Source organism: Chrysemys picta, chromosome 21, assembly GCF_011386835.1.
Source record: "Chrysemys picta bellii isolate R12L10 chromosome 21, ASM1138683v2, whole genome shotgun sequence".
Classification (NCBI taxonomy): domain Eukaryota; kingdom Metazoa; phylum Chordata; order Testudines; family Emydidae; genus Chrysemys; species Chrysemys picta.
In genome coordinates, this window is record NC_088811.1 from 10,558,681 (window position 1) to 10,572,720 (window position 14,040).

At 52.2% G+C, this 14,040-nt stretch overlaps 1 long non-coding RNA gene across 1 annotated transcript; it reads left to right on the top strand.

Annotated features, from left to right (window-relative positions):
* The first annotated feature begins 1,688 nt into the window (after positions 1-1,688).
* Positions 1,689-13,448, top strand: LOC112059402 (uncharacterized). Its single transcript, XR_002888697.3, has 2 exons — positions 1,689-1,935; positions 11,823-13,448. It is a non-coding gene; the product is annotated as an uncharacterized LOC112059402 (long non-coding RNA).
* Positions 13,449-14,040: the final 592 nt, after the last annotated feature.

The following is a 14,040-nucleotide window of genomic DNA, read 5'->3' on the forward strand; positions in this document are numbered from 1 at the left end:
AACAAAAAGTTTCAATGGAAAAATGCCCCCTTCCCATTGTTGACCAGTGTCCCTGAATGCCAGTGTGACGCACAGGCAGACAGCAACAAGGAGCCAGAACCAGACTGCTGTGACCGCCCAGCACTGTGCATGTGCCATGTTGAGAGAATTGGTAATGTATTTAAAACTGTCTGCTTGAGAGGATCAAGACTGTCGTAATAGTTTAATTATCCTGCAGTTGTCTGCTTCTCCCTTCAGAATTCTCTGTAGGTTCAGGGGGTTCTAAGGCAAATGAGAGCCAAAAAGGTTTCTTGAATCAACCGGGGGGAGGGAGGTTTCCTGATGTTGCTCCCCTGAGTGAGAGCATTTTAAGCCATAGGACAACACTTGCATATTAAGCCATTTAATATGATCCCCCATTGGGCCCCTTCCATGAGTCTCAAGGATTTGGAATTATGCATTCTATGGAAAAGGCTGGTAAATTCCATCAGCACTCAACGGAGCCTATTCAGCATAAATGTCCCCCTTCAAGGACTGCTGTACCAGTAGGGCAGTAACGGATGTGATAATCCCCCATCAGTCTCTCAGGTACTTATACAGCCCACAGCATCTGAGCACTTCACAATCTGTAATGCATTTATCCTCGCAGCATCCCTGTGAGGGAGGGAAATGCTATTAACCCCATTGTACAGATGGGGAACTGAGGCATAAAGAGACCCAGGCTCCAAGTTTCCATTGAAATCAAGTCTGTGGCTGTGAACCCAGGTCTGGCAAGTCTTAGGCTAGCACTGTAACCTCTGAGTCATCCTCCTCCTCCTTCAGCAGCTTCTCTATCTCTCGCCTTCCTTCTCCCTGGGTTATAGTCCAGGTGGGAATGTAGAAGTCCTGAACTAGAGCTCTGGGCGGGGCGGGGCTGGAATGGATTCTGGGTATAGCCCCTGGCATCAGTAAGACCTTGAAGGGTATTTTATTGTTGCAGTCAGTTAGGGGGGACCTATGGAGGCTCCTAGTTTCTTAAGAGAAGCTTTGGACTCTGTCCTGCCTTCCTTAGCAATGCACAGGGGGCTGGCCCAGAAGCCAGGGGAGAAGGTCTGCGTTCCACAGTGTTTTCTCACTTGAGATTAGGAAGTTGTCTGTCCCCTCTCCAGGAGGTGCCATGGCAGGCGGTGGTAGGGAGGAATGGAGGAGAGGAAGAGAGCTGTGTTTCTAATGGGTGATATTTGTTACTGTGTGGGTCATGGTGGCTGCCCGGATCTGCTGATGGCCCAACACCCAGCAGCTTTCTGCGGGCCAAGACCGCGTCCATCAATGCAGTAGGTGGGTTCCACAGCAGGCATGGAGCGTCCAGAAAAATCCGAGACAGTTCTGAATTCCCCCCGGCTGGCTTTTGCATGAACTCCCGCGTCAGCGCCGTGCAGTCCTAGGCATGGTCTTTCTCCTGGTAATGGGTAGGCTTGGCTGATTTTCCTCTACGAAGGTGAGGCAAAACTAGCCAGGAAGCTGGCGCTGTTACAGCTGTCTCAGGAATGTCTCCACTCCTACTAGCAGCCAGAGCTGAGGAATGGGAGAGGTGAGGGACTTTCTGGGTAGCACCTGCTGAAAGCCCAGCGACTGAGTCTCCCTCAGAACAATGGGTTGGAGCAGAGCCACAGCTTCAGTGATTGACTTTCCTCCCCTCTCATCCTCTGAGCGCATGGCAGGGAAAGTCCTTTTTTTTTTTTTTCCTTTCTCCCTCCCTGAGATTATTATTCTTTCCTCTCACTCTGCTCAGTGATGCACTTGGTATCCGCGGGACCCCCCTGACAGTGGCGCCTTACTGGGATCTTTTCATCATGCTAAAAGACTGGATGGGTGGAATCTACCTGGGTCTGATGGCAGAGGCAAGGCTGTGACAACTCTCCCTTTAAACCTGACGGCCCCAGCATCCCAGTGGAGGTGACAGAAGGATCTTGGCAGGTAAGGCTGCTGCATGAATCTGGACAGGTCTAATTCCCTTTCCTGCCCCCTCTCGATGCCTTCTAGAGGGCAGGCACAGGGGCAGCTAGCAGAGGTCAGTCTTGAGCTTGCACGGGGAGGGGAGGGGAGTGTGGGGCTCACTCTAGCAGTGACGAAGGAAAATGCAGGCACAGGTCTGGCGTGGAGGATACAGCTGCATCCTCTCGAGTGTACAGACTGTAGCGGATATGGACCTGTCTCTGTGTTCCACTGGCTGCTTTCTCCGGAAGCCTTGGCTGTGATACACCCACTAGGAATGAACATTCGTCACAGGCAGCCTACTTAGCCAAACTATAACCCCAAACCACACTTCCAGCATATGCCCCTGACTAAGATCCCCTCTCCAGCCCTTGGATTTGACTCCGGCTCCAGTCCACTGCCCATGCGGAGCAAGGGGCATGTTACGAGGGCACAGTACTACGCTGGCCTCCTGCCCTCTAGGTATTTCTCCTGTGTGTCTGCATTGTATCAGCCTGTACTGCAGCAGTGCTATACTGATGTGACAGCCTGAGGCCGAGGCAGGGCACCATGCCAGCATGCCATCTTGGAGCTGTAGTGGTGTTATCCTGGGGTCATAAGAGCCCTACACTGATGCACTTTATTGGTGCCGTAGCAGTTCATGGGTGATGTACTGTATTGGCCTTACCCTGACATACATACTGCCAAAGCACCCCGCTGGTATATTGTACCTGTAGGGTAGCCACTGCACCATCAGCATCATATACTGTGTTAGACATGCCACAGGGGGATGTAACCAGCATCGTACCACTGTAATACAGCCTGGTACCAATGGCTTTGAATATCGGCCTGGGTTGTGGGCGGGGAGGCATGTCACCCAGCTGGCCATCCCTGGCGCCGCGGGCAGGGAGTTGGGTCACCATTTCAGAGGGCTGGCACTGACTGTTCTTGGGGCAGGACACCAGTGCCAGGGGTCACAGCAGCTTCACCCCGGCTATGCTGTACCAATCCAAGAGTAGCTCTGCAGCTGCTAATGCAGCACCCACCCCCTCACATCTTCCAGGACCTGAAGTGGACAAGTAGGTTGGCAGCTCCTCCTGGAAACCCAGCCACGGCTCTGCTCGCTTCTGCCCGGCTGCTTGAGGTAGAGGGACACTTTCCTTTCTCTCCCCCCGGGTGTGTGCGAGGGGCAAAAAGGGGAGGGAAGGGCGAGTTATTTTGCCAGCTGCCTGTCCTGGCAGCACACTCCCCTCCTGCAGCTGCTTTCCACTGCATCAGCCCTTCAGCACAGGGCAAGGCGAGGACTCTAACCGCTCTGGAATGGCTGCCATCTCCATGTGTTGGAAGGCAAGCCAGGCGGCTCGCGAGGGGAGCCTGGACCGCAATTACAGCCGGCTGCATCCATCTGACGGCTCAAACAACAAAGCCGCTCAGAACGGGTGAGTAATCCTTGCACTGCCCCCTCCCCCTCCAATAAAAATAGGCCTGGCTCAAGGAAATGTACTGGGCCAGTTCATATTTTTCTACTCTGACTGGCACATCAAACAGAGGTGGGACCAGGGCCAGGAGAAATCACAGGGTGTGAGCTACCAAAATTGTGTCCAAACCTCACAAGAGCGCTGCCCCCCGGCCCACACACTGCCACCCCCACACAGGCTTCCAGCGGCCAGAAACCTGAAGCCAGGAGGTGTCAGGCAGTTGAAGAAAGGCGCCTCTAATGCTTCCCCTGGTACTTACCCGCCCTCAAGGCGGGCCGGGCCGGACCAGCCCCATGCTACCTAGCGACAGGCCTCCCCCGTTCTGTTCTTCAGCACCAGATGGGGAGGTCCTGCTGTGTGATGGATGGAGGAGGCCTGGCAAGGTGAGGAACTCCCACCAGGAAGCTGGGTCACTGACTAACGTGATAGATGGGAACCGTCCAGTGACGCACTTTGCAAAACCAGATGGCTAGACACTGATCTCAGATAGGTGGTTTGGCGGGCAGCATTGCCTGGTGATTCGGACGGGGCAGGGGGTGGGGAGAACACGAGGATGCAGGATTCTTGCCTTCTGTTCCCAGCTCTGCCACTGACTCGCTTTGGGGGCTTGGGAGAAGCTCTCTGCCTCAGTTTACCCCTCTATAAAATGGGAAGGAGGATGCTCAGTTACCTGAGGATGGCCTTGAAGCTTAATGAACGTTTGCAGCGTGCTTTGAGATCAGCTCCTGAGACGAAGGGCAGCCCCGCTGAGCTGAGTCACCGACAGTTTGCTTTTGTGCCGGTCCCTGCCTTAGCCAGCTGCTGGGAAAGGAGCGAATGGGCAGGTTCTGGATTTGCTGAAACGGAGACACAAGCTGCACGAATCATCCTCACCTCCTCGCACCCCCTCACTCTCACCCTGCAGCAGAGTGGGTGTGGGAGACAGAGCAGCAGGCAGGTTTGCTTGGCGGTGACCTCCCAGCCCAACAGTCTGATTGGCTGCTGCAAAGGGGAAAAAATGAACAGATGAGAGCCTAATACACTGAACTTCCCAAGACACACCGAATCCTAGGAAGCCGGAAAATGGAGAAGTTGCTGCTGGACACAGGGACTCTGAAGTGAACTGTGGCTGGGGTTGTTCTGCTTTCATTTGGCCTCGGTTTTCTCCAGCTGCCATAAAACTAGCATGACACTTGACACGTCTTGTGGTCTGGCTCATGAGAGGCCCATGCCTGGGTTAGTAGGGGGCCATTCCAAGGGAGGTGGGGGGGAGTCGGCCGAGCGATGTAGCATGCCTGGGAGAGGAAGGGCTGCTGCAGGTGACAAGTTCGCAAGTTGTGGCCAAGCAACGTGGGGTGCTGCTAGGGAGGAGTGAGGTGCATCAGCAGAGCTGTGGGGGGATCCAGGACTGGGATAGCAGGGGGCTGCCGGCTGGGAGTGAGCCAAGGTGGGGGTTGTTTTACAGAGGTGATGGGGAGGAGGAGCTGGCATAGTACCTGGCCACAGTGCCCCTTATTCTAGCTGCTTAAAAAAACAAACCAAAAAAAAAAAAGGGTGAACCAAAATAAAATGAACAACCCCATCTCTGGTTATAAAGGAGAGATCAGCGTCTCCTCCTCCTTGCAGAACAACAACCCCGTGACCGCCCACGGCAGCCAAACCCAGAGCAACTGTTTCAAGGCCTCCTTGTGTTTCCCAGGAGCTCTCTGTTCGCTCTTCTCCCTGGGAAGGCCAGAGAAAGGACTACACCTGCCTTTTGGGCACCAGGCAAAGGAAGTGACTTTAGCCTTCAAATGTTCTTAGCAGCTGAGCCCTGCCAGCAAAGCTTCTGCAAGGAAACCCCCGGGGAGAGGCCAGGAAGGCAGCTTTCAAGTTTTAGTGTAATTGAAATCATGGAGAGGGGTGGGGAGGGGCTTTTTGGGGTTGGTTTTGTTTTTTTTTTCTTTGCAAACTTGGCTTGGTTTTAATTAGGTGATGCAAATTCTTCAGCTGAGCTCCGGGTCTGAGGGGATATAAGGTTTTACTGAGCCCGCGTGAGGTTGTGTTTGGTGCCTTGTCTCCTAGCAGCGCAAACCACATGGATGTGAGAGGCTGTTTTATGATCTGCCTGGGCTGTTGTTGGACCGGCTACAGGGAGCCGCGTTAGTCAACCATGCGGGATCGCTGCTGCTGCCTCGCTTGCATTTGTGTGCCACCAGGCGAGTGGGGGACAGGATGGATTCCTTCAGCCCTCCCTCTGCCAGCTTGGCATAGGTCCACTTCTCACCTCCCTCGCCAGGTCGGATTCTAGAGAGGTGCTGAGCTTGGCGGGGGACTCTTTCATTTCCTCAGCTTGTCAGTGTTTCGGTCAGAATACTTTGCACTCACGCCATGCAGCAACATCCCTCGGAGGATTTCTAACCACTTGGCAAATGGTAACAAGTTCCGCTCCTGTGTGGGAGACAAATGCCAGTATCCCCGTTTTCCAGAGGGGAAACTGAGGCACGGAGCTGCTAAGTGATGTGCCCAAGGTCACCCAGCAAGTCAGCTACAGGGTGCTTGACTCCCAGCCTGGTGCCTCATCCTTGCTCCCTTTGTTCCTTTGCTGCTTTTTTGCTGTTGCACTCGCTCCACCAGTGAGTGAGGGGGTTCACGCGAGCCCAGTCTGGTGTCTAGAAGGAACTGGGGAGTCTCATCCTTGTGACTCAGTCTAGCTGCTTTGCAAGTTGTGATCATCAAAATAAAAGCGTCTTTGCCTACAGCTGGAGCTGGGGCGCTCCGATTGTCCCCAGACTCGACCGCGTTTCTGCTGTGGGTCAGAACTGTGTGACCCTTTGCTTGCTGGAATGGACCCTGCTTTCAGACACAAGGCAGTTCAAATCCGCATTGGAACATCACCGCTTTGGCCCATTTCGATTTGCTTCACATAGTTTCATTTCATTGCTATTTACACTGTATTTTCTCTCAAGCTTTTCTTCTCTCGTTTTCTGTGTGTTCAGAGGGAGCCTTGGGCCAAACAGGAGGACTCCATAACCGTGGGTGCTCCTGCACCTCGTACTGGGGGGCGGGTACTGAACGGTCCTGTGTGGCTGTAGAAATACTCCACACACAGCCTTTTCCGCTCATCAGGGGCCGGATCAAAAGCCCGCCGAAGTAATTGGGAGACTTTCTGTTGGCTGCAATGGACTTTGGATCAGGACCTCATTTGCATTGAAGACCTGCCCTGCTCCCCCCAACAGTCATTGCTGTCCCTCCTTGTGTTTCATGGCATGGAGAATTCACAGCCTCACTGCTGGCTTGTAACATAGAGAGAAGAAAACCCAGCAGAGGGGCACCATGGTGCGACTTCCCTTTTGCCTGGAGTCCTCCAGCCTGTCACATCAGCTTCCCCCCAAGATGCTGTGCAGGAGTGAAATAATGGGTCATGGCAGAGCGGGGACAGAGAAGAATGTAAGAGCGTGGTCAAGTCATGAGGACAGATGAGACCGAGATACAAGGAGGCTGCGCTAACAGATGGGGGCTGCAAATGAGAGAACAGATCCTGGCCACGTAGGAAGAGCCGATGACGTCGGGTGTCTGGTGAAGTTAACCGTGAGGAGTGCATGTGGCCCAGAAGTTCAGTGATAGATCTTGCTTCCAGAAATGAGGAGCAGCTGCAGGGGCCTTTACTTCCATCATTTACTGAGTCTTTAATGTCCCATGTTTTGCTGGCGGTCTCTGTAAACCCAAGAGACTGGCTGCTGCTCTGTTTACAGGTATAGGATACAGTCACCTTCACACAAATTCATGCAGATCAGCTGGGTTCAGGCTCTTTTTGGTGTCTACTTCCATCCAATGGACGAGGAGTCCTGCAGTGAGTTTATGGCCTGATTCTCAGAGGTGCCGAGAATGCCCAGTTCCCATTGCAGGCCAGTGGGAGCTGTGGGTGCTTTGCCCTTCTGAAAATCACATTAGCACTGCCTTAATCTCAAAGCGCATCCCCAAGGTGGAAAAGAATCATTATACCCATTTTACAGGTGGGGAAACGAGGCCCAGAGCAGGGCCGTGACCTCCCCACGGTCACACAGAGTCAGTGGCTGGGATGTATCCTCCAGAAAGTCTGAGTCCCAGGCTCCTGTTCGAATGACTGCCTGACAGCACCACGGTACCAGGTGAAGTCAGAAGGCTGGGGGAGGTGGCAGGCCCAAGTCTGTGGTGTTGGGGGACTGAAGATCCAGGTGACAGCACAAATCAGACCCTCCCCCCTCCCTGTGTGCTGCAATGGGGAAACTGCAGACTGCCCCTGCCCTGCTATAAGTGGAAACAGGCTGAGTGTGGAGGAAAAATCTCTGTTTTGATGTAAAACAGTTGGGCTCAGCTCCATTGAAGCCAGCTCAGATCTGGGACTTGCACCAGTTGTTCTTAGAAACCCGATGCGCACTTGTTTCTCTTCGTCCAGGGCTGGTGCTGCGCTCGCAGGCGTTGTGGGCGGGGATATTATTCACAATGCGCAGCTGCAGCCGGGGGCAGGACTTGAGTGCAGTGGCACCTGTGCCCCTTCAGGAGCAAACCGTAGGCCGTGCTGCCATGTCTGGCTCTCTCTCTCTCTTTGTGGACCAGAAGCATAAAGCTCAGCCCAGGACGCAAAGTATGGCCATGGGTTTGGAGCCAGAGTTCTTGCTGTGGCCCCTCATGGGGAAAAGGGGTGGCCAACGGTCGGTATGTAGGGAAGTTCAGATCCCAGTAGGCTACTCGCCTTGTTCATGGCCAGGAGCAGCCGTGTAGGGCCCTCTACTTTGTTCCAATCCTCTCCCCCCATCATCTTTTCATTGAGCACCATTCTCTGTCCCTAGCTTGGCACCCTCCAGTTCAGAAATCAAATGCATCCTAATCAGTTGGTAGAGGTAGGCTTAGATACTCCTCTCTCCCAAGCATCCCAGAGTTGCTCCAGATGCCAGGTTTTCTACATGATACCCCTCCGTGGTACCCTAGCTGGGCCAGCAAGTCCTGGATTCCAATTTGGGTTTGATTTGATGGCCATGTGAGGTCTACAGGTGAGACTGGCTTGTCACAAGGTCCCTGAAAGCCATGCCTAGCCCAGCCCCTTGTCTGAAGGAAAGGACAATGTCAATCCCATGCCCAAAACAATGTGCTCGCAGGCATGATTCAGCACCGTAGATCCAGCTGACGAGGATTTTGGCCCTGAGTAGTCCCCGGGAGCGCTCCAGTGTCCAGTTCTGCTCTCAGGCACAGTGGGGTTGTAATGCTGCAAGAGAGTCGCTCTAGATTTATACTGATGTTACTGAGAGCAGGATCTGCTCCAGGAGCTTTGTTGTAGGTTTGGAGAAATCACCGGGAAAATCACACAGGTGGTGGGGGAGAACCATAAAGATGAAAACCTCCCGCAGCTCTCCCTTCATCTCAGTCAGCATAGCAAAGGCCCATGTGCTGCTGGATGCACAGGCACTACCTGCTCACAGCTGGTGGCCAAATGCCACCCAAGCTAAACATCAGAGGGAGAGAAGTCAGCCTGGCTTGAAAAGCAGAGGAACCGGCCTGGAAAATCCCCTTAATTACTGCTCATTGCAGCCCAAACCACTTGAAAGTGGAAGAGGTCGTTCTGATTAAGCAGGCTTCAGAAGTTGAAAATGTCACGTTTCATTAGCAAATCATTTCCTCAGCGTCACCTAGACAGGCTAGGGTAAGTTACCCTGTCTGTCCTCAGTGATGGGAAAGGTGGGAAGCTCACATGAACTCAGCTGGAGCCTTTGAGGCCCTCAAAGGACATAGCTGCTCTGAGGTCCTTTAGAGACCAGGTCAGCCCCAGGACTCTTGCAAAAGAGGGTGAAAGGACCCTCCCAAGAGCAGAGCTGGCTGTGGGAACTTCAGGAGAGCTCAGCTGGCTCTGGGCCACCTGCAGAAACTCAACTGGCTGAGGTTACCATACATCTGTCTTCCTTTTGTTTGTTTCTCCCCTTAGAAGACAATGTTCCACCAAAGAGAGCTTGGGTGATAACTCCTGGCACACTACACAGGCTGTGCACTTTCTGGTTCCCCAAGATTAGGCTTTCCCATCAAAAGGTGATCTTTCTAGGTTCAGAATCCAGCACTAAAGGGGGCGGGGGAGCTGGGATCGTTGCTGTGTACCATGCATGGCTGCATTGTTCTTTCAGAGCCAAAGGTCCGGTTCTGTGCTCAGAGGTGCACTTGCTCTAGGACAGAACATGGCACTAGGAGAGGGCAGGAATCCCAGGCCCCGTTAAAATGGATTCAGACTGCTTGGCTTCAGGCTGACACCACAGTTAATACTGCGCTCAAGTCTTGCCTCCCCTTTAAGCCCCCTCTAGGATTTCCACATGTGGCCCGTGTAATGCACACTCACATCCATACGTGTCGCTCGCAAGCACACGGCAAACCAAAGCCCTCCCTTGCACTTGCTCATGGATGTGTGCAGGGGAGCACGTGCTCAGCGCACCGCTGTGGGCCTGATTCTCCCCCGCCTTGTGCCTTGTGTGGCTGTTTGCCCTCTGGCACAGTTCAGTGCAAAAGAGGCGACTACATCAGAGTCCCCAACTCAGCTGACCCTTCCTGAAGTCAGTGGCATGACTCCATTGACTTCACTGGGCTTTGGCAGTAGTGACATTTTACACCCACTTCACGCCGGTGCAAGTGCCAGCACACGGCTGTGGAGAATCATGCTCCCAGCTTGGATGCTAAACGGGAGACGTGGATGCATGTGATACGGCACCCTGACAAGCCTACCCATGCCTGCCACACATCTGTCACTCAGTCCCCCAGCCTGGGCCCAGGGAATGTAGCAACACCTCTGCTGCTGCAGCTGGCGTTGGTTTTCAGGTGGTCACAAAATGTGGATCGTTGATGGGACAACCCTGGGGTGACTCCACTACAGTCAATGGGTGGGTTGAGCCTGCCTGCTCCTTTCGGCTGGTTTATTTCAGCCTTTCTGAAGTTGCTAGTGCCAACGGCTGGATTCTCTGTTCTTCCTGCTCCCCCTCCCCTCCTTTGCTTTTTTTTTTTTTTTTTTGCTATGTGCTCTTTCTTTCTCCCACCCCTTTCTTCCCTGCGCAGCTGCCCCCCCTCCCCCACCCCACATGTCGAGACAATGACATCCTCCTGCAGGCACCTTGAAGCCTGCTGTCTGGGCCGTAAGCGGAACAGCTTCCTGTTGGAGATGCGGCCAGACAGCTCAGTGGTTAATTCCTCCTGCTCTGGCTCACCATCAGAGGGCTAAGGCAGACAGCGGCGCGTGAGTGGTGCTGCCCACATGGCTTTGTGGAGAAACAAGAGCAGGCTGTAACTAATCAGGATTACACCACGATTAAATAAAAGACAGAGAGACAGAGAGGCTGCCCTAGGGAAGGGAAGGGGAGTCCACCTGGTCCTCGAGGGGATAATATGTGCTAAATAATAACCCCACTCCACCCTGCTCTAGTGCCTTTCGCCCAAGCATCCCCAAGCGCTTTACTGAACCTGACAACAAATAAATACAAATCTTACAGGTAGAGAAACTGAGGCACAGGGCAGTAAAGTGACTTGCCCAGGATCACACACCAAGTCAGTGGCGAAACTGGGAAGCGGACCCAGGTCCCCTGACTCCCAATCCTAGATTTGAACCATTAGACTACTGCTACCACTCTGGGTCGGCTCCCCACAGCCACACAGAGATACACAGCCCGGTGGAGAGTGTCAGAATTAATATCTTTCCTCAAGGGCTAAAGGGTGTCTTGGTATGTTGGGGAAATCCTGCCCTCTTGCTCTTCTGATTTATCTTTGTTGCAGACTGTCCTGGACTCTCCCCATTTCTGGATTCGTTTCTTCACTCTGGGTCCTGGAGGAATTGTGGGCAATGGGGTGCGGTTGGTAGTTTGAAATGCGCACGTCCCTAGGCCAATCCCTGCCTACGCTGTACTAGCCAGAATCTCCTATGTAACGGGTGTGTTTTGTTTTCTGTGTACGGACAATTTGCATTCCTTTTGCTCCCTGCTGGAAGCAGCTGCCATTTTTTTTGGTTCAGTTGAAATGGAAGAGTGATGTGTCATTTGCTCTTTACACAACAAAACAATCCCTCATGGGCCCTGGCGGGGGTGTGTGTGTGTGTGTGTGTGTGTGTGTGTGTGTCTCACACAACTGTGTTTACTAAATACACACAAACATGGCAGGCCTAGCTAGATACAGCCTGCTGCTCTGGTTGGTTTCTGGCAGCTTCTACATCATAGAACACAGTAAGCACCACTAGAGGGCTCACAGAATATTTAAAGGGATGCTACTCCGTTCCTATGCACTACAAGGAGGCACACAGGCTTCTGCATTCTCTTAAGGACCCTTAGTTCTTTGATATTCCTTAATCAGAAAGTCTGGCAGGCTGAAAGCAGAGGTTTGCCTTGTGTGTGGTAAAAAGCTAACACGTGGGTATTGCCTGAAAGGGACTCCAATTTTTCTCTCTCTCTCTTCTAGGAATATTTCATGTCTGGGGTGTTGCAGTTCCTGGGGGGATCCATTTATCCATCCAGTTACCAAAAAAGCATCCTTCTTTCTGACATGCACTGAATTAGGCCCTGCATATTTCCTCAGCGCGCCAGCGAGGCAGAGTGCAGCGTACAGCCTGCGATGGCCATCTTCACTGCTAGCGCTGCACTGGCCAGCTGGCGCGGTTGCCAGATATATTCCATCTGCATCTCTTACGAAGTCCTGGCATCAGGGATGGATGCTAGTGAATGGGGCTGACGTCCACTCCTGGCACTTCCTGAGGCATCTTTGGATGGCTTAGGAGAGTTTTCCGGAACTTACTGTGAGAGGAGAATGTGCTCATTAATTGCCACAGACGCTGATAGTGATCAGCATTGCCTCTTGCTGATTTCATTGTATCCTACTGGTCTGGCACTTTCCTTCTTTCTGTCAGTGTGCTGTACAGGGTGGGGGGACGGGAAGGGAGTGGCAAGAGACTGGAAAACAAAAACTTCTGAGCTCTAGTTTTAGCCCTGCCACTGACGCACTGCAAGGCCTTGGGCAAATCGCTTAACCAATCTGTGCCTCATTCTAGCCATCTTTAAAATCTTGTTACTAATAGGGCTTGTCTACACAGGGAAAAAGCCCCGGGTTGCTAGGGCAGAGTCACTTGTGTGCACTAGTACTAATTACTCTGCACCAACGCCCTGGGTGGACACCCTTGCTCTCCACTAAGAGTGCCTTTCAGCAGGTTAGGTTAATACCTAAAAACAGAAAAATAGTTCTCCTGCACTAAGCTGGGTGGCCCATATACCCGGCAAAGGCTCACGATCTGTAGCTATCCCAAGCAGCCTTAGTTTTACAGATCAGGTTCCAGAATTGTCAGGTCATGCAGATGCCTTAATTTAAAACATTTTGTTGGCCTAGCTTAGCCCCGGCCAGGTTCCCTTAGCAAAGCTGTGGACGGTGGCAAGTAGTGGTGTGTAAGCAGAATTTTCTGTTGGTTCCTTTGTTCCATTTCCTTCTCTTGTTGGAAACAGACTGGATTTGCTTTTTCTTCCTATTATCCTTAAACGGCAGCTCTTAGAGGGCCCCATCCCAGAGACTGTTTTCGGTCCAACCTCCTTTTGAATTTTGCCTGGGTCAAGCCCAAATCAGTGCTGAGGAGGTGGAAAGGCACAACAGCAAAAACACCCAAACACTCTTGCCAGTCCAGGCTCTATGATTTAGAGCTATAGTCTGACATGCAGAATAACCACAGCTGGATGAAAGGTGCACCGTAAAGTAGTAGTATGACAACCTATGGCTGATTGGATTGGCTGTCACTGTACCAGGTGTTTCTCTGAGTACTTTTCAGCTGGAACCAGCTCGTTATGTTGCCAACTCTGCTGTCCCTTACACCAGCATAGATTCAGAGTAACTCCATTCCGATCAGGGGAGTTGCTCTGGATTTACACCTGTGTAACTGACCAGCAGAAGAGGTGCCTGTGTGTCCAGTTCTTGGGTAACAGAGCTCTTTTCTCAGATTTTATTATGTGTATAGGTTGAATAATTACCCACACCCTACATTCTAGGACCCCGAGCCTATACTGAGCGCTCTGTAGTGTCCATCAATAAAGTTACATGCAGACACAGGGGACTGCCCGTGCAGATTCCTTTCTAGGATAAGGGCCTAAGATTATTATATGCTGTAACTGCTGCTGGTTGTGTTATCTGGAAAGTTAGAAATCAGCTTTTTCAGTATTTCAATTAGGGCGGATCTTACCCTAAGTCCCTCTCTTGTTTGGTTTATGATGCTGAGGTTTGGGTTCTTAAACATTGCTTGGGGTTTGTGTGGTGTGTTTCATGGCATTTTAAATATCGTGATTATTGCATTATAATTGTCCTTGCAGCATCCTAAGTGCCCTGTGGGGCTTTCCAAAGACAACTGTAGTTATTACCATTGTGATTAGAATATTCAAAGTGATGCTGACAACTTGCACGGGCAATTTCCTGTGCTTAGTCAAAACACCACTGAAGTCAATGGATACAATGAGACCGAACATGGCTTGTTGTCTGAATCTGGGGGCTGAGACTCAGATGATGTGAATCAGCTTTGCTCCATGGACTTCAATGAAGCTACGCTAATTTACACCAGTCCAGGATCTGGCCCCGGTGTCCACATCACCAAAACCACCCTCACAAACTGGCCAGCAAAGGAGCCGAAGCGTGAATGGGCCATGGAAAG